This window comes from Ornithorhynchus anatinus, chromosome 11 (genome assembly GCF_004115215.2).
Source record: "Ornithorhynchus anatinus isolate Pmale09 chromosome 11, mOrnAna1.pri.v4, whole genome shotgun sequence".
Lineage (NCBI taxonomy): Eukaryota > Metazoa > Chordata > Mammalia > Monotremata > Ornithorhynchidae > Ornithorhynchus > Ornithorhynchus anatinus.
In genome coordinates, this window is record NC_041738.1 from 62,186,812 (window position 1) to 62,207,488 (window position 20,677).

The window sequence follows — 20,677 nt, forward strand, 5'->3', positions numbered from 1 at the left end:
GTACAAGACGAGGAGGCCGCACGCGGGGCTCGCGGTCTCAAAAGAAGGGAGAACGGGTACTGAATCCCCATCTGCAGATGAGGGAACTGGGGCACAGAGAAATCAGGCCAAGGTCACACGGCCGACAAGGAAAATAAAATAAACTGTGGTAATCGTTGAGCGCTTACTATGCGCAAGGCACTGTTCTAAGCGCTGGGAGATACAAGGCATCGGGTTGTCCCACGTGAAAGCTTCACAGTTTTAATCCCCATCTGACAGATGAGGTAACTGAGGCACAGAGGAAGTGCAGTCACACGGCTGACTAGCGGCGGAGCCGGGATTAGAACCCGTGACCTCCGACTCCCGAGCCCGCGCTCTTTCCACCGAGCCACGCTGCCTCTCACTTGCCTGAAAGAGAAAGGAGCAGTAACATCCGAGACCCTAAGGAGCCCAAGAGAGGTGGGCTTTCTCCACAGAGATCCGCGGGCGTACGAGCATCGGCGGGGGTACCGATTCTTCATTCCGAGCAACAGGGCGAATTTAGCGGTGGCACTCAGATGGCGTAGGGCATTTAGGGAGGGGCTCCGAGAGGGCAGGGGACGAGGGAAGGGGAAGGGAGAGCGGGAAAGGGACGGAGCGCAATACAGCAGGAGAGCAGCACGGTTGGGTGAAAAGAGGCCGGGCCCGGGAGTCGGCGGACCTGGATTCTAATCCTCGCTCCCCCACCTGTCCGCCGCGTGGACCCGGGCAAGTCGCTTCGTTTCTCTGTGCCTCAGCTCCCTCATCCGAAAAACGGGGATTCGATCCTACTCCCTCCTATTTAGGCTACGAGTCCCGCGTGGGACCCGACTATCTCGGACGCCGCCTGGCGTACAGCGACGACGACGACGTCGGTATCCGCTGAGCGCTTACCGTGGGCAGAGCGCCGTTCCAAGCGCCGGGGGGGATACGGGGTCATCGGGTCGTCCCGCGTGAGGCTCACGGTTAATCCCCATTTTTCGGATGAGGTGACCGCGGCACAGAGAAGTCGAGCGACCCGCCCGCGGTCACGCGGCCGACGAGGGGCAGAGCCGGGAGTCGAACGCGTGACCTCCGACTCCGAAGCCCGGGCTCTTTCCGCTGAGCCACGCCGCTTCCCGCAGTGTTTAACGCAGTGAGTGTCAATATAATATAATTATATTGTAGTATATACAATATACTGGATATATAGAATATGATATTATAATATATGCTATATTAAACATAATTTAATATAGTAAGTGCTTAACGAATATGAAAATTATCATCAGGTGAAATTTGCTCTCCTCAAGTTCATCCTCTTAATCATACCGATTTCTCTTTCCCTCGGGGTATTAAATTCGAGCATTTCGGGAACGCGGAACGGAGACTACGTCCATCTTGATCGTCTCGTACCTATCCCGGCGCTCGGTACGGTGACCGGCGCGTGGTAAGCGTTTAACGGGCACCATAAAGACAAGTCGGGAAGGGGGAGGAAAGAAGAGGACCGAGGGCGAGAAGGGAAGAGGGAAGAGGAAGCAACAGTTACCTGGGGGGGCACCACCGACCTCCTCCTCCTCCTCCTCCTCCTCCTCCTCCTCCTCCTCCACTGCCACACCCCCGATCGTCAGCGGGCACCGGAGCGGGGAACGAGCGGCTTCCCTCGTCCCCGCCCCAGAGCCCGGCAAGGAGGAGCCACGGCCAGTTCACCTCACCTACCGCCACCCCATCTTCCCGGGCAGTCCGGGGGAATACCAGGTTCTTCATTCCGCCGCCCGGCTCGTCTTCCTGCGGAAACGCTCCGGGCCCGTCACTCCCCTCCTTCAAATTCTCCAGCGGTCGCCTGTCGACCTCCACACGAAACAGAAACTCCTCACTCTAGGCTTCGAGGCTCTCCGTCGCCTCGCCCCCTCCTACCTCTCCTCCCCCGTCTCTTCCTCCCGCCCGCCCCGCACGCTCCGCTCCTCCGCCGCCCGCCTCCTGGCCGTGCCTCGTTGGCGCCCGGCCCGCCGTCGGCCCCCGGCTCGCCTCCTCCGAGAGGCCTTCCCCCGCTGAGCTTCCCCTTCTCCCCCTGCTGCCTCTCCGCCCCCCCCCCACCCCCCCTCGGCTAAGCCCCCTTCGCCCCCTTTCCCTCTGCTCCTCCGTCTCTCCCTTCCCCTCCCCCTCAGCACTCTGCTCATTTGGATTTATTTTTGTTAGCCTATTTATTCCGTTAATGAGGTGTGCATCCCCTCGACTCTATTTACCGCGATTAAGCTGCCTCGCTTTTGTCCGTCCGTCTCCCGGATTAGACCGTGAGCCCGTCACCGGGCGGGGACCGTCTCTATCTGTTGCCGAATCGTACATTCCAAGCGCTCAGTACAGTGCCCTGCACACGGTAAGCGCTCGATAGATACTACTGAATGAACGAATCGGGAGCCCCGGGTACCCAGAGCGCTGACACTCTCAGGCCAGGATCCACCGGGCCGGGCCCCGGCCGCTCCCACGACAACAATCCAGCTCCCCTGTCGAATTCTGGTCCGGCAGTCCCCCGACTCGTGTCTGGCCCAGTCCCCGCTACCCTGTGAGGACCAACGCGGGGGGCGCGGCATCCTCCCGATCGTCCCCCTCCTGTCGGCTGGGGGCGGGAACGACCGCCGCCGTCTTGGATCCGCCTCTCGTCGGTGCTGTTTACTGAGGGCTTACCGTGTGCAGACCGCCACACCAAGCGCTCGGGAGAATCAACTGCAACGGAACCGGCGGCCACGTTCCCCGCCCGCAGAGAGCTTACGGTCTACGGGGGGAGAGGGGGGAGCTAATATGAATACCTGGACCGCGAGCCCGATGTGGACAGAGACAGTGTCCGAAATGATAACTCTGAGGCCCAACTGTACATTCCCAGCGCTCAGTACAGCCTCAGTTCCCTCATCTGTAAAATGGGGATTAAGACTCTGAGCCCCACGTGGGACGACCTGATTCCCCCGTGTCTGCCCCAGCGCTTAGAACAGTGCTCGGCACATAGTAAGCGCTTAACAAATACCAACATTATCATTTGGTACATCTACATCTCCGCCCCCGTCCCCTCCCCCTCCCTTCGGGCTCGCGTCTCCTCCCGCCTCCGGGACGTCTCCGCCCGGACGTCGGCCCGCCGCCTGAAACTCGACGTGAGCGAGACCGGGCTCCTCGTCTTCCCTCCCGAGCCCGGTCCCCTCCCGGGCTTCCCCGTCGCCGCGGACGGCACGACCGTCCTTCCCGTCTCTCGGGCCCGCGATCTCGGTGTCGTCCTCGACTCGTCCCTCCCGTTCGCCCCGCGCGTCCCATCCGTCGCCGAGACCCGCCGCTCTCGCCTTTACGATACCGCCGAGGTCCGCCCTCTCCTCGCCACCCGGACGGCCACCTTGCCGCTACGGGCTCTCGTCATACCCCGGCTAGACTACCGTGTCGGCCTTCTCTCCGACCTCCCTTCCTCCTCTCCCGCCCCGCTCCGGTCTATCCTTCGCTCCGCCGCCCGGCTCATCTTCCCGCGGAGACGCTCCGGGCCCGTCGCTCCCCTTCTTCGACACCTCCGGTGGTCGCCCGTCGACCTCCGCTCCAGACGAAAGCTCCTCACTCTAAGGCTTCGAGGCTCTCCGTCGCCTCGCCCCTCCCTACCTCTCCTCCCTCCTCTCTTCCCAGCGCCCGCCCCGCGCGCCCCGCTCCCCCGCCGCCCGCCCCCTCGCCGTCCCCCGGTCTCGCCCGTCCCGCCGTCGACCCCCGGGCCGCGTCCTCCCGCGGTCCCGGGACGCCCTCCCTCCTCGCCTCCGCCGGACCGATCCTCTTCCCCTCTCCGGAACCCTACTCGAAACTCACCTCCTCCGAGAGGCCTTCCCAGACCGAGCTCCTCTTCTCCCTCTACTCCCTCCGCCACCCCCCCCTTTACCTCTCCGCAGCTAAACCCTCTTTTTCCCCTTTTCCCTCTGCTCCTCCACCTCTCCCTCCCCATCCCCACGGCGCCGTACTCGTCCGCTCGACTGTATATATTTTCGTCACCCTATTTATTTTGTTAATGAATTGTACATCGCCTCGATTCTGTTCGGTCGCCATCGGTTTTCACGAGACGTTCTTCCCCTCGACTCTATCCGTCGCCGTCGTCCCCGTCCGTCCGCCTCCCCCGATCGGACCGTGAGCCCGTCGGACGGCGGGGACCGTCTCTGTCCGTTGCCGACTTGTTCGTCCCGAGCGCTTAGTACGGTGCTCTGCACCTAGTAAGCGCTCCACAGATACTGTTGAATGAATGAATGAATATTTATTATTACAGTGCTCTGCACCTAGTAAGCGCTCAATAGATATTATTGAATGAATGAATGAATGACCCTGCGTCTACCCCACTGCTTAGATCGGTGCTTGGCACATAGCAGGTGCCTAATAATAATGATGATTTTTGTTACCATATGCAACCTGTAACGTCTAATTTACAGATATGTCCAAAAGTGCCGTGGGGTTGAGGGGGGGGCCCACGTCGAATGGCCAAAAGTCACAGATCCAAGCGCACGGACGACACGTGAGGAAGAGGGAGCTGGGGAAGAGGGCTTCCTCGGGGAAGGCCTCCCTTTCCGGCCCCAAGGGACAAGGCAGAATAGCTCCCGACAGCCCCCCGCCCTGCCCCAAAAGCCGGCACTCCTCGGCGCTAACCCCGCCGGAGGGGGACGGGGGCGTCGTTCCTACGGCGTTGGGGCCTGCCGGCACACGAACAAACCGAACCATGCGGGAGGATTAACCGGAAAGGCGGCACGGGGCCAAGTTAACTCAAATCAGGGACACACCAAAACTAGAAGAACGAGACTGGAAAGCTCCAAAAACTGGAAATGGGGCCACATTACTAAAGAGAGGAACGTAGAGAAATAGCCTAACTGGGACGAGACAGGGCCAGGATCAGAAAACCTCAAGCTGTAAAGGAACTGTATTTAGCGTGAGGCATAAAAAGTCTCGAGAACCATCATTCCATTTCGGTACATTAAAGCCGGTAACGGCTGAAACTTTTTCGTTTCTCGTTCCTCTCGTTTATAAGAAGTTCACGAGCCATCGGCCGACTGGCACAAAACCCACACGGAACGGGAGGCGGGAAGCCAAACTAAACCGGTGACGGAGTAAGTCGAAGCGGGTCCGAAAGAGTTGGATCTATTCAAAGGGGCGGCGTTGGACGGCTCTGACGGCGTGCACCCTAGGGGATTTGAGAATCCGGTGGATGTTAATGGGCGGTCACAACAAATCCGAAGACTCGACCAACACAGGTGAAGGCTTCGAGGATCGAGAAACGGAAAACGTCCCTTGAGAAAAAAGGCGGTCCCCGGTCCTCGGAAACGGGTCAGCTTAACTTCGGGATCCGGGAAAATACCAACATGGAACAACTGATTTGTAGCCAGAGAAGAGCCTACAGAATTGTGAAGTAACGAGCGATAAAATTCAAAGTGCCACTGATAAGTGAGAAAAATGATCCTGCCAAAAATTTGAAAATTCAATAAGGGCAGACGCGGCGCTAGGCCACCGGGAACAAAAAACAAACTCAAATTAAGGCTAGAGAAATACGGGCAAAGAGTTCGGTGGCATAAGGAAACGTGTCTCAACGAGAAGGACAGACTAGGTTTCTGAAGAAGGGTGAGAGAAATCTCTACCCCACCCGAGGAGATCTAGCAACTAACACCTGTCCTCAGTACAGTGCGAAGCGCTCAGTCCGGTGATCTGCACGCATTAAGCTCTCAATAAATACGATTGAAAAAAATAGATGATTGACTATCTTGGGTTACTCAGGCATTCACCTGCCTGAAGGCAGATGAATTCTTTAGCGCCCTTCCAAATGAACGATAAGATCGTCTCCCCTTCACGTCCTTCCTCGGGAACTTCACTTCTGAAGTTCAACTCACACTCACTGAAAACCTGCATCCCCATCGAGGTCCAATTCCCCCGCTGGCCAACTCCCGCCCAAACTATGAGAAGCAGAGAAGCGGCGTGGCTCGGTGGAAAGAGCCCGGGCCCGGGAGTCAGAGGTCGTGGGTTCGCATCCCGGCTCCGCCACTCGGAGTGACCGCGGGTGACCGCGGGCAAGTCGCTTCACTTCTCCGGGCCTCAGTGACCTCATCTGTCAAAGGGGGATTAAGACCGTGAGCCTCACGTGGGATGACCCGATTACCCGGCATCTACCCCGGCGCTTAGAACGGTGCTCGGAACACAGTAAGCGCTTAAATACCAACGTTATTATGTGACCCCGGGCAAGTCACTTAGCTTCTCTGTGCCTCGGTTACCTCAACCGTATAACGGGGATGAAGAACGTGTGCCCTGTGTGGGTCGGGCACGGTGGCCAACCTGATTACTCTGAATGCACCCCTGCGTTTAGCACGGCGCCCGGCGCGTAACGAGCGCTTGACAAATACCCTAATTTAAAAAAACGCATAAAATACACGACGGCGCATCCCCCTTCCCTTCTGTAAAACAGCACGACGAGCCGTACTTTCCCTTCAAACGTGGGAGAGATGGGGATTAACACCTGAGAGGAAAGGTCTCGTCCCGCCCCCGGTTCAGTCGATCGGTCGTACTTATTGAACGTTTACTGTGTGCCGGGCAAAGGGCCGGACTGCAGTCCTCTTCGGAGAATCCATCAGTGGCCCATGGAGTCAGCGTGCGCGTGTGCGTGGGACCACGGGCGGTGCATCTTGGCCGGCGGGGCCCGGCGCTGGGGGGCTCTGCGAGGGACGTGCCGCCAAAGCTCGGCGACGACCGAAAAGGCAGTGGAAGAAGGCGGGGGGGAGGAGGAGCTGGGGGAGGAGATGAAAGAAGAGATGGAGGAGGTTGAAAGAGAAAGAACAGATGAGGGAGGAGTAACCCAAGTAAATTCATTTCGCTTCCTCTCCCACCTTTCCATTCCCTTTCCCTTTCCCTATCCACCCCCCCCTCTCCCCGCACTCTTCCCCCTTTCTCCCTCCCAACGCTTTTCCTCCCCAACCTTTCAAACCTTTCTTTTCCATAAAAATGGCATCTGTTAAGAGCTCACTCTGCGTCGGGCACTGTTCTCAGCTCTGGGGTAGACAGAAGTTAATCAGGTCGGACACAGTCCCCGCCCCTCATGGGGCTCACGGTCTAACGAGGAGGGAGGACGGGTATCGAATCCCCGTTGTGGAGTCGGGGAAACTGAGGCGCAGAGAAGTTAAGTGATCTGTCCAAGGTCGCACAAGCAGGCGAACGGCAGGGCCGGGATTAGAGTCCGGGTCCTCTGGCTCTGCCGGTTCTCCACCCCGGGGATTTCTGTTGTCGCTTTTTCTTTATTTACCAGAACTGCAGATCCGGACAGGCAACGGGGCCTTGTTCAAACAACGGCCAGCGACACGGAGGAAACTCGCAAGAGGGAAAATAAGTCCTCGCCGCATCAGCGAGTGCTTATCGAACATCTACTACAGGAGGAGCTGCTGTAACGCTGATCGTATTTTCATCCGCTCGGCCTGCAGGAAGTTTCTTTAGCAGCCGGGCGGTTTAGCACCGGGGGAGCCAAATTTACATCAGGCGGGACTGTGAGGAGGGAGAGGGGGAAGGAAGGAAGGGTGGGCTGGGGAAAGAAGAGCTTCCTAAGGGGAATCCCTAGGGCAGAGACGCTTCCTGAGAGTCAGGAACTGCCATTCTGCCTCCCCTTTCAAAGCGGCACTTACCACAGAGGGACGTAAAGAGGGACAGACCAGTTACGCCCTCCTGCTCTTTAGCTCATCCTCCACCCTGGCCTCGGATCTGGGGAGCATTTTCATCCCCGTGACTACCGGGCTCCCAGAAGGGCTCACCCCCCAAAACTGGATTCCCGACCGACACCACCGAACCAGAAACTGCAGTACAGACAGCAACTCTCTGAAAGGAGCCCGCTAAACGGATGTGACTCTTTTCCAGGCATCGGCTAGAGCGTGGGAAGCGGGGGCCTGGCGGAAAGAGCACCGGCGTGGGAGTCGGAGGACCTCGGTCCCAGTCCCAGCTCCGCTGCTTGCCAGCACGTGACTTACGGCAAACCACCTCATTTTTCTGGGCCTCGGCGTCCTCATCTGTGAAATGGGGGGCGGATACCCGTCCTCCCTCCCACCTAGACCGCGAGCCCCAGGAAGGGCGGGGACGGTGTCCGACCCGAGAGAGGCCTTCCAGACTGAGCTCCCCTTTTCCCTCTGCTCCCTCTACCCCCCCTTCACCTCTCCGCAGCTAAACCCTCTTCTCCCCCCTTTCCCTCACCTCCTCCCCCTCTCCCGTCCCACCCCCTCGGCACCGTACTCGTCCGCTCGACTGTATACATCTTCATCGCCCTACTTATTTTGTTAATGAGGTGTACGTCACCTCGATTCTATTTACTTGCCATCGTTTTAATGAGACGCTCTTCCCCTCGATTCTATCCACCGCCATCGTCCTCGTCCGTCCGTCTCCCCCGACCGGACCGCGAGCCCGTCGGAGGGCGGGGACCGTCTCTATCTGTTACCGATCTGTCCGTTCCGAGCGCTCAGTACGGTGCTCTGCGCATAGTAAGCGCTCAATAAATACTATTGAATGAATGAATACCCGGGTGCTTCCCGCAGCGCTCGGCCCAGGGACAGAGCTCGACGAATATCACTATTACCGTTATGACGGCGGACGAATTGTGCGATTTACCGTGCCCCTGCTTCTCAAGGCGCTCCCTGAACTCTGTACCCCAAAAGAAACACCACTGGCGGGGCTAAGGGAGGTTAAGCGGCACTAAGCAAGCCTCAGGCATTATCGACAATCAATCGATCCTTGGTATTTACTGAACGCTTATTGGTAGAGAACACCAAAACAGGCACCCGGGAGAGCACGGGACAGTTAACGGCTACAATCCCTGACCTCCAAGAGCCCGCGATCTACCGGTGAAGTCGCACACCAAAATCAACCTCGGAGAGTTCGGGACCGGTGAGCCGGATTCGGAATCGGTCCCCGTAAAAGCCGTGGCAGCAGATGAGCTCCGTAAGGGAGTGACTTTAGACGGGGGAGATGAGGGGACCCGGCACGGAGTCTTGAGGGACTCGCACAGCTAGGGAGCGGGCACAGAGGGAGTGCTGGTGGAAGAGGCTTTAGTCTTTGGCGGAAGAGGAGGAGAACCAGGAGAAAAACTGAGGGGTCCACAGTGTTTCCAGAGGACGGGGATGGTTGGCAGTGTCGTTCGTTCATTCAACGGTATTGATTGAGCGCTTACTGTGTGCAGAGCACTGTCCGAAGCACTTGGGAGACTACAACAACAAACGGTCACATTCCCCGCCCGCAACGAGCTTACAGTCTAGAGTGGGGGACTAAGACGTCAATACAAATGAATAAAATGACAGATATGAACACAAGTGCCGTGAGGCGCGGAGGGGGGGACGAGCAAAGGGAGCGAGTCAGGGTGACGCAGAAGGGAGTGGGAGACGAGGAAAAGAGGGCTTTGGTCTGGGAAGCCGAGAAGTTGACGACGACGAGGACGGAGTAAAGCCCTAAGGTGCCGGCAAGACGAAAGTCACCGGTGACCTTGGAAAGATGGAGGTCGGGGGCGGGAGCCAGATCGTAGTGGGTGGGAAAACAACCCAAAAGGGGCCTCACCTTTAAATCTAGAAGGGGCCGAAGTTTCTAAATGATAAGTGCCTCGCTCCATCCATCAGAGAACCTGCAACAAACGAAAAACAAAACTTAAAAACATAATGAAGCTATTTACCTCGATATAATCCCAGCAATAGCTGTCACACTGTAGACGAGAAAAAAATGCACTCAACTGTGAAGATCAGACAGTTTCTCCCACTGTTCTATTATTAGTACCCTATCTGCCTAAGAGTTAATACCTACCGCACTCCAAAAAAGTAACACCGAGAAATCTGATGATTAGATTTCAAGTTTTTTACCCCCCAAGACTACCATCTTTTTACAGTTCTATAAAAGAATTTAGCCTGGAATGTAGTAAGCACACTTTAAAAAAAAAAAAAAAGACTTTCCTCTCCCATCTTCCCTTTTTTTGATGAAAATCAAGGGGTCGATTTTTAATTTTTGGCGGTGGGGTGGCGCGGCGGCCTGGCAGAGCACCGTGGGGTTGAGGTCCAAGGGGCGGGGCGATGATGGGACACGGAGGACAAGGGATGAGGTGGGAAAAAAAAGGAGCTACAGATCGGGGATAAGGACCGAAAAGCTCATCCCCTAAACCGTAAGCACCTAAGCACCCCGGCACCTAAGGCGCTGAACGTTCTGCACGTGGCAAGCGCTCAAGATCACCGAGGACGATGAGTGCTTCCAACCCCGACCCCAAAATCCCAGAATAACGAGAAATGCAACGGTGGCTTTCTTCACCTCCTTCTCTCCCTCTTCTTCCAACTGGGTCCGACCTGATTCACCTGTATCTCCATCAGGGCTTAGATAAGCACCGAAGAAGTAGCATGATCATGTTTCCCACAGGGAGGACCAAGACGGGGAGCCGACACCTCGTCTGCACCCTTCCAACTCGAATCAATCGATCGATGGTATTTACTGCGCACTTGCTGTGCGCCAGTCCACCGCGCTGAGTGTGCGTAGAGCGCCGCGCCGGTTGGCCGGCGAAAGCCGTCCGCCCGGCCGGAGCCGTCCACCCGGCCTGACCGAAGAGCCCATCCCATACGGGCCATCATCCTCTGCCCCGCCGTGAAGTTGGCAGCCACAGTTCAAAGAGCAAATCAGTTTTCATTAAAAAACAGGGGAATTCAGACTCAGCGTTGAATGGATCCTTTGGTCTTTCGCCATACGTATTCAGACTGTCACCGAGTGACGCTTCATTCACGCTACGCCTCTCCCGTGGTCACTCCGCAGTGAAGTGACCTGTGAAAATGACCAGCGTCGACCGTAGGGGTATTAGGAATTTGCCAAGGAGGCGTAGTCTTGTCCCCTACTCCGCGATGCCAAATAATACACAGATGTGGCGGGTCATACCCTCTCCCGACACAATTTCAAGTGTGCGTACCTACGTTCCCATTCGGGAACCTCGTTGAGAATACGCTGTCTTTCGCCTCGTGTTCTTTTTTAATTCTGTCTTCCCCCAAGTCAGGTAGAGCTAAACAAGACAGCAAGATAACTAGTCACATCCCAGGTAGCTTTCATCTTTTCGGGGGGGGGGGGGGGACGACTGGGCAGAGACGGCTCCAGTACCTGGGCTACAAGTAGCCACCAAGTCACCTCCATCGGCCTTCACTGCAGTTTCCACTGGGAGTCACTCATCCCCTCTAATTTGGAATTAATCGTAACCGTGGTACGTATTAAGCACTTACTACGTGCCGGAGCGCTGGGGCAGACAGAAGGCTATGGGGTCGGTCCCAGTCCCCATCCAGTAAAGGCCTCGCCTAAGACGACACGGGAGGCCAGGGGCAGAGCTGAGCCTAGGACCCGGATTCTTCCGCCTCCCCACCCCGGGCTCTTTCCGCTACTCTTCGTCACCGACTCCCCGGCAAGTTTACAGGGGGTTCCCGGAAAAGTCCGAAGGGAAACTGTACCCGATCCATTTGGGAAACAAAAATATTATTATTATTATTATTATTTCAAGGGGGAGGGAGTCGCAGGAAGAAAGAAGGGTGAGAGCAAGGAACTGGAGGTGGGAAAAATGAGTCTCAGTGAGTAGATTAGCCGGGGAGGAATGAAGACAGGGAGCTCGGGTGGAGAGGAGGGTTTTAGATCACCTACTATCAAAAACTGCCTACAAACGATGTCTCAAGCAGACCGAGTAGGTAGGTGAAACGAGGCCCCTCAGGGCCGGGGGGACCTATAGGGAGAAAGGCTCCGGGGCCGCGGGGAAGGCAGGAGGAGAAGCATCATTAAAGCTTGCTGAGTTTCCCGAAGCACCTCCACAGTTCACTTTGCAAAAAGCCCCGCGAAGCTGTCAGCGAAAGTGAATCCCATTAATCCAGAATAGTCGGGACAGAGGCCCTTCCGGATTAATGGGATTTTCCATTGAAATGAATCCCACCTCGGGGTAGCTCGGGAGGGAAAGGCCTTCCCCGTGAAGCCGAGGGCCATATGTCTCTCCCCGAGCCCATCTGTCCGATCCAGGAAACGGTGGGTGCCGTCTCTTCACCTCTGGGCACACGCAAACGTCACCGAGAGCGGAGTGGAAAACGCGGAGCGGTCACAAAGACTGCCGGGCGGAGAGAGGGGACCGCGGGAGAGAAGCGGCGTTGCCTAGCGGATAGAGCACGGGCCCGGGAGTCAGAAGGGCCTGGGTTCGAAACCCGGCTCTGCCTCTCGCCCTCTGCGTGACCCTGGGCCAGTCACTTGGCTCCTCTGGGCCTCAGTTACCTCATTGTTAAAATGGGGACGAAGACTGTGAGCCACATGAGGGACACGGACTAGGTCCGGCCCGGGCGGCCTGTATCCACCCCGGCGCTGAGGACAGTGCCCGGCACCTAGTGGGCCCTTGAATACGATCCCTCTAAACTCCGAGCCCACTGTGAGCGGAGAACACCTCTACCGACTCGCTTACATTCTGTTCTTCCAAGCGCTCAGTTCAGCGGTCCGCACGGTAGGCATTCAGTAGGTTCCGCTGCCTGCAGGCATTCTAGAAAAGGGAATTTGCCCGCGGCCTCTTCTCCGTCTCCCGCTCTTCAAAAGCTTCCGACGACCGCCCGTTCCCCTCCACCTCAAACGGAAACCCCTGACCGTCGACCTGAAGGCTCCCGCTCGGCTCTTCTCCCACAGCCACCCGACCGGCCCACCTGGCTCCTCCCCGGCCAAACCTCCTCACCGTGCCGCGTCCCCGTCTCTCGCCGTCGACCTCTCGCTCGCTCCCCTTTCCGGCGCGTCCTTGAAGTCGGCCGCTTCACCCGGTCTGTCGTTTGACATCTAACTAACCCCATCATTTGCAACTTGAGGGCAGGGACCATGTCTACTAACTCTATTATACTGAGCGGCGGCGTGGCTCAGTGGCAAGAGCCCGGGCTGGGGAGTCGGAGGTCACGGGTTCGAATCCCGGCTCCGCCACTAGCCGGCTGTGTGACTTTGGGCGGGTCCCTTCACTTCTCTGTGCCTCAGTTCCCTCATCTGGAAAACGGGGATGAAGACTGCGAGCCCCACGTGGGACCGCCCGATCACCTTGTATCCTCCCGGCGCTTAGAACGGTGCTTTGTACATAGTGAGCGCTTAACAAATGTCATCGTTACGATTATTATTATTTCAAGGGGGAGGGGGTCGCGGGAAGAAAGAAGGGTGTGAGCGAGGAATTGGAGGTGGGAAAAATGAGACCGAGGCTCGGTGAGTAGATCAGCCGGAGAGGAATGAAGACAGGGAGCTGGGGTGGAGAGGGAGCTGACTGAGCGCCTTAAGGCCCAGAGGTCACGAGTAACTGACCGACGGACAGACGGATGGAATGTCACCGGCGTAGCGGGCAGCGCACGCAGCGTGCCTCAGTGGGAAGAGGCCGGGCCTGGGAGTCAGAAGTCATGGGTTCGAATCCCGGCCCTGCCACCGGTCAGCCGGGTGACCGTGGGCGAGTCGCTTCACTTCTCTGGGCCTCAGTTCCCTCATCTGTAAAATGGGGCCGAGGACTGGGAGCCCCATGTGGGACGACCTGATTAGCTTATATCTCCCCCAGCGCTTAGAACAGTGCTCTGCACAGAGTAAGCGCTTAACAGACACCAACGTTATCGTCAGGCTCATAAGCTGAGGGCCCTAAGTGGGTGGCTCAGACGGGGCGGGTATTCTAGAGAAGCAACCTGGCTCGGTGAAAGAGCCCGGGCTTGGGAGTCGGAGGTCGTGGGTTCGAATCCCGGCTCCGCCGCTTGTCAGCTGTGCGGCTGTGGGCGAGTCGCTTCGCTTCTCTGGGCCGCAGTTCCCTCATCTGGAAAACGGAGATGAAGACCGTGAGCCCCACGTGGGACAACCTGACTGCCCTGGATCGACCCCAGTGCCTGGCACAGAGTAAGCACTTAACCAATACCATCACTATTACTAATTTGAGGAGAGGTGACATTTCGGCAAGGGAAGGCGGCAGCACGACCTAACGGAAAAGGAAAGGGACTGGGGACGGAGAAAACTGGGATCCAATCCCCGGTCTGCCACTACCTGCTACGTGACCTTGGACGAGTCACTTCCCCCTTTGGGCCTCAGGATCCTCATTTGAGAAGTGGGGTTAAAAGTACCTCTTAGTCCGTGCGGCTCAAATGGGTTAGGGCCTGGATCCGATCTGCTGATCTTATATCGACCTAGTTTTCTGGCACGGTGCTTAGCATGTAGGAAGCACTTAATACCAACATTATTATTAATATTAACAGGACTTTTTTGAAAGATAATAATAATGTTGGTTTTTGCAAAGCACTTACTACGTGCAGAACGCCGTTCTAAACACTGGGGTAGATACGGGGTAATCAGATTGTCCCACGTGGGGCTCGCATTTTTAAATCCCCCCTTTTACAGATGAGGTAACTGAAGCCCAGAGAAGCTAAGCGACCTGCCCAAGGTCACACCACGGGCCGAGAAGCCAGTGAGGTATACGGACCGCAGCGGGGAGCGGCCGGAGCCGAGGCTTCCAGGAAGGAGGCTGACGCGTTAGTGGAAACGGGATACGAAGAGTAAACTGGATCGGGACAGCAGCCATTTAGATGGAGAAAAAGGGACAGACCGCGGCAATGTTGTGGAGGAGGGACGGACGGAATTTCGGCAAGACCAAACGCGCGAGTTGAAAGAGAATAAGGAGCAAGGATAATGCCGAGGCCGAGGGGCAGGGAGAAGGGAGGATGGCGTTACTGTCAAGGAAAACTGGGAGAGTTAGATAAAGAAGAGGAATTGGGAGGAAGAGGGGGAATTCAGATTTCAACATATTGAGCTTGAGGGGCCCGCGAAACATCCATATGGAGATGTCTTGCAGGCAAGAGGAAATTCTAGATCGCAGAAGAGGTGAAAGACAGATTTGCGAAGCCACGTGTGAATAAGATCCCCCGAGGGAATGAGGATAAGGTGAGAGGATAAGGGGATCCGGGACAGAGCCTTAAGGGACATTCGAAGTTTAGTTATGAGGGACAGAAGTAGAGCCTTGAAAGAGATTAAGAAGGGCTGGCCAAAGAAGTAAGAAGTAAACTGGTCATTCATTCGGTAGCATTTATTGAGCGCTTACTATGTGCAGAGCACCGGACTAAGCCCTTGCAATGGACCGTTCGGCAACAGATAGGGACCGTCCCTGCCCGGCGACGGGCTTAGAGTCTGGGATCGGGAGTTGTGTTGGTAAAACCTCGGTGAGATTGCATCTCCAATCTCTAAGGTCTCTAAGATGTAAGATCCCTCTAGACTACAATAATAATAACGATAACGATGATATCTGTTAAGCGCTTACTATGTGCCAAGCACTGTTCTAAGCACTGGGGTAGATACAAGGTAAGCAAGTTGTCCCGCGTGGGGATCGCAGTCTTAATCCCCATTTTACAGATGAGGGGACCGAGGCGCAGCAGAGAATGATAATAATGATGATTTTGGTATTTGTTAAGGGCTTACTATGTGCCGACCGCCGTTCTAAGCGCCGGAGTAGATGCAGGGTGATCAGGTCGTCCCGCGTGAGGCTCACAGTCTTCACCCCCATTTTATAGACGAGGTAACTGAGGCACCGAGAAGTGAAGTGATTTGCCCAAAGTCACACAGCGGACAGGCGGCGGAGCCGGGATTAGAACCCACGACCCCTGGCCCCCAAGCCAGGGCTCTTGCCACGGAGCCGCGCTGTTTCTCGCGGTCCCTCTAGACCGGAAGCTCGCTGTGGGCAGGGAACGCGTCTGCCAACTCCGTGGCACTCTACTCTCCCAAGTGCTTAGGACAGCGCTCCGCACACAGTAGCCGCTCAGTAGATACCACCGATGAGGGAATGGTCCCCAGGTTCAAAGACATCCAAGAGGGTCCAGGAGCCAGGCAAGACCCCAAGAGGTGAGAAAGAGGAGGCCGAGTTAAGCCTGCGAGGGGGTCTGCTTTGAATGACTTTAGCGAAGATTAAACAATAGTTCAGTGACATTCGACATGATAACATATAGCACAGAAAGGAATTTCACACTTGTTTTCCATACGTTCTGATAAAACCTCCCCTCTCTGCCCTCCCTTCGGCGTCGCCCGACGGGCTCGGGTCTGCATCCCTCGAGCACTTGATGTTCACCCCTAACCCGGCCCCGATTAATCCATCGTATTTACTGAGCACTTACTACGTGCAGAGCACTGTAATAATAACAGTGTTGGTATTTGTTAAGCGCTTACTATGTGCCGAGCACTGTTCTAAGCGCTGGGGTAGACACAAGGGAATCAGGTTGTCCCACGTGGGGCTCACAGTCTTCATCCCCATTTTACAGATGAGGGAACTGAGGCACCGAGAAGTTAAGTGACTTGCCCAAAGTCACACAGCTGACAAATGGCCGAGCCGGCATTCGAACCCGTGACCCCTGACTCCAAAGCCCGTGCTCTTTCCACTGAGCCACGCTGCTTCTCTGTACTAACCGTACTAACCGCCTGGAAGAGTACGATACGGCAGAGTTATCCGACACGGTCAGTCTGGAGGGGAAAGCAAGGCCTGACACCCTGAGCTACAAGGGTCGACGAGAACCCCGCAGCACCGACGTACGTATTTTTACAGCCTCCTATTTCCCCGTGTCTAATTTATTTTAATGCCTGTCTTCCCCTCTAGACTGTGAGCTTCTTGTGGGCAGGGTTCGTGTCTACCAAGTCTCTTGTGCCGTAAGCTCCTAGGCGCTCAGTACAGCGTCCCGCACATAGTGAGTGCTCTGCTAAACACCCCTGGCCGATCGACCGGGTCCCAATTCGTAACACGAACGTCTACGGAAAAACGTACATCTCGATGCAGCCGTTGCTGGCCTAACCTTATTTTCGAGGAATGTAATGCTCTTCTATTTTAGGGTGTGCTTTATAAATGCACCCACCCCCACACACACTCTCTCTCTTCCTCTTTCTTTCTTAAAAATAGAAAAGCTCTGAACCAGATATATCATCATAGTGAGACACTGAGAAGACCCTGGGTATTTTAATACCTAATTGCCGCTAACGTAGACACACGGCCGACTGCGACGTGATGCTTTCAGAAAGGAAAATACAGGCCACCGCTCAAACCCCTATATACCGAAGATGAAAGCTTCGCTCAGGGTTTCGGTATTTCCCTCATTCCCTTAAGGTAAAAATAAAAGAAGCCTTCACTTGTCTGTGAATTAGAAGATAAATTCTGGATTTGCCAAGTGAGTAAAAAATTATTTACAAAAGGTCCAAGAGATCCATTCATTCCTTTCACGGTATTTATTGAGCACCTACTGTGTGCAAAGCACTCCACTAAGCACTCGGGAGAATACACTATTAAAAGAGCTTGCGCAGACAACGCCCCGCGGCCCCGTCAACTCCAATTCAAACTATCTCAAATAGCGTCAGTATTTAGGACATCTCTAGCCGATCGCAAAACGCACGAGAAAGTACAGTAACAGCTTATTAGTTCAATATTGGTTAACACAAAATTAGAAGCAACTCCTTTTTCCCAGATGACGGGATATCATTTTCCCATTAAAGCTGTTCGTTTATTCCTCAAAAGAAAGAATACATAATTCGAAGCCAAAATAAAGTCATAAGAGGGCTTAGTAGCTCAACAATCCCAAGCGTCCCAAGACATTTATAAAAGTACTCACAGGTGAAGCCGATCCGTAGTAAGTGAAACACGATCTATGAACCAAATGGATTGTTTGCCAAGAGGAATATAAGAAAGGTGTGCGGGGGCAGTGGAACCGAGATTGCCCGGAGGAGCGCGGTTAACGATAAACCGTTCAACATCGTCACGGCCCATGTATTTACGCAGCGCTTACTACGTGCGCAGCACCGTACTGGGTGCCCGAGAGTACCACAGAGTTGGCTTACGACCTAGACGGGGAGACAGACGTTAATATGAATAAATAACTTATAATGAATTATATATTTAGAGAATATAAATATGATGCTATAAATAGATGTCAGAGAAGCAGCGTGGCTCAGTGGAAAGAGCACAGGCTTGGGAGTCAGAGGTCAGGGGTTCGAGTCCCGGCTCTGCCACGCGTCAGCTGTGTGACCGCGGGCGAGTCGCTTCCCTTCTCCGTGCCCCAGTTCCCTCATCTGTAAAACGGGGATGAAGACTGTGGGCCTCACGTGGGACGACCTCGTTCCCCTGTATCTACCCCAGCGCTCTGAACAGTGCTCCGCACGTAGTAAGCGCTTAACAAATCCCAACAGTATTATATCACTCATAGGCACGTACATAAAGTGTGGTCGGGTTGAGGGTGGGGCAAACATCAAATGCCCAAGGTCACAGATCCAAGGGCATAAATGAGGCAGACGGGAGGGGGGGGCCGGGGAAAAGGGGGCCTAATCAGGGAAGGCCTCCTGGAGGAGATGTGACCTTAATAATGCTAATGAAGGTGGGGAGAGCGGTGGTCCGGTGTTTTTGGAGGAGGAGCACGTGGGATAGGGGCGGGCAGCGGTTTCGATGAGATCAGGGGACAGTGAGTAAGCTGACGCTAGAGGAGCAGAGGGTGCGGGCTGGGTCGCGGTAGGAAAGCAGCGAGGTAAGGTAGAAGGGGACCGGGTGACAGAATGCCTTAAAGCCAACGGTAAAGACTCTCTGTACGATGCAGACGTGAATGGGCGACCACCGGCAGTTCCTGAGGAGCGGGGATACACGGACTGAGCGGTCTCCCAGAAAAATGATCCGGGCAGCACGGTCAAGTATGGACTGGAGTGGGAAGAGACAGAAGGCAGGATGGTCAGAGGGGAGGCGGACGCCGTAATCAAGGCGAGAGAGGATAAATGCCGGGATTGACGCGGGGGGAGTGCGGACGGAGAGGAAAGGGCGAATTTCAGCGGTGTCGGGAAGGTAAAACCGACAGCATCTGGTGACAGGTCGAACACGTGGGTGCAACGAAAGAGACGAGTTGAAGACAACACCAAGATATAGGGAGGGCAGTGGTGTTGTCTACAGTTGTGGGGGGAAACCAGGGAGGAGAGAGTGCGGGTGGGAGGAGTAGGAGTTCGGGTTTCGGAGATATTAAGTCCGAGGTGTCGGCGGGACATCCAGGTAGAGACGTCCCGGAGGAAGGAGGAAACGGGAGCCGGCAGAGGGGAGAGATCGGGGCTGGAGAGGTAGATCTGGGGATCACCCAAATAGGGGTGGCGGCTGAAGCCGTGAGAGCGGATGAGTTCCCCAAGGGAGCGGGTGAAGACGGAGAATTCAGTCAACAGTATTTACTGAGCGCTTATTACGTGCACGGCACTGTACGAAGCGCTTGGAATGGACAATTCGGCAACGGACGGAGACCGTCCCCGCCCAACGACGGGCTCACGGTCTGATCGGGGCAGACGGACGGACGGAAACGAGACAACTTAATCACGATAAACAGAATCGAGGGGATGGACGCCTCCGTAACAAAACAAACAGGGTACTAAAGCGGACCCAGGACCGACCTCCGAGGGACTCCAACAGTTAGGAGACGGGAGGCGGAGGAGAATCCTGCAAAAGACATCGAGAAGGAGCGGTCAGAGAGACAGGAGGAGAACCAAGACAGGAAAGTGTCAGGGACGCCAAGATTGGATCGAGCTTCGAGCAGAAAGGGTCATTTACCGTGTCAAAGGCAGCCGAGTGGTCTGGGAGGGTTAGGACAGAGTAGAAGCTGTCAGATTTGGTGGAAACAAGGTCATCGGTTATCTCAGAGAGGGCAGGAACCAGACTGGAGGGATCAAGGAGAGATCCGGAGAAAAGGAAGTAGAGACAGCGGGGGCAAACGACTCACCCCCAAAATTTGGAAAGGAACGGTTGGACTGAGCAGTGGGGTCAATGAGAGGAGAGGGGGCGGTTTAGGAGAGAGGACGCAGAAGCTTGTTTGGAAAGATGAGAGGCGGCAGGGCCTGGTGGAGAAGCAGCGTGGCTCAGTGGAAAGAGCACGGGCTTTGGAGTCAGGGCTCGTGAGTTCGAATCCCAGCTCTGCCACTTGTCGGCTGTGTGACTGTGGGCGAGTCGCTTCGCTTCTCTGCGCCTCAGTTCCCTCATCTGTAAAATGGGGATTAGGACCGTGAGCCCCCCGTGGGACGACCTGATTCCCCTATGTCCACCCCAGCGCTTAGAACGGTGCTCGGCACATAGTAAGCGCTTAACAAATACCAACATTATCATCATCATCATTATTATTATTAGTGGATAGAGCACGGACCTTGGTATCAGAGGATCTGGGTTCTGACCCCGGTTCTGCCCCTTGTCTTCTTGTGACCCCGGGCAAGTCGGTTAACATCTCTGGGCCTCAGTTACCTCATCTGTAAAATGTGAACCCCACGCGCGCCACGGACTGTGTCCGACCTGATCAGCTTGTCCCTGCCCCCAGTGCTTAGTACGGTGCCTGGCACGACCGAACTGTACTTTCCAAGCACTTGGTACAGTGCTCTGCACACGGTAAGCGCTCAATAAATACGACAATGAACGCGTGAAAGTGCTTAACGGATACCGTTAAAAAATGGCAGCCGAGGAGGGAGGGAGGGAGGGAGGGGGCGAGTGTTTTAATAAGGTATGAAGAGATGGGGTCAGAAGCACAGGTGGAGGGGGTGGATTCTGAGAAGAGGTGAGAGATCTCTTCCTGAGATACCGCAGGGAAAATAGGGAGAGTCAGAGCGGGTGGAGGAGGTGAGGGGGTTTGGAGAATAATAATAATAATAATAATAATAATAATGATAATGTTGGTATTTGTTATGCGCTTACTATGTG

General features: G+C 55.5%; 1 protein-coding gene across 3 annotated transcripts in view; it reads right to left on the reverse strand.

Moving 5' to 3' along the window:
• The window catches only part of TANC2 (tetratricopeptide repeat, ankyrin repeat and coiled-coil containing 2), a 404,350-nt gene that overhangs the window by 343,880 nt on the left and 39,793 nt on the right, over positions 1-20,677 (reverse strand). For all 3 annotated transcript variants that reach the window (XM_039913595.1, XM_039913597.1, XM_039913596.1), the window contains exon 2: positions 9,538-9,601. The gene's annotated coding sequence lies outside the window, so the exon portion shown is untranslated. The remainder of the gene's footprint in view (positions 1-9,537; positions 9,602-20,677) is intronic.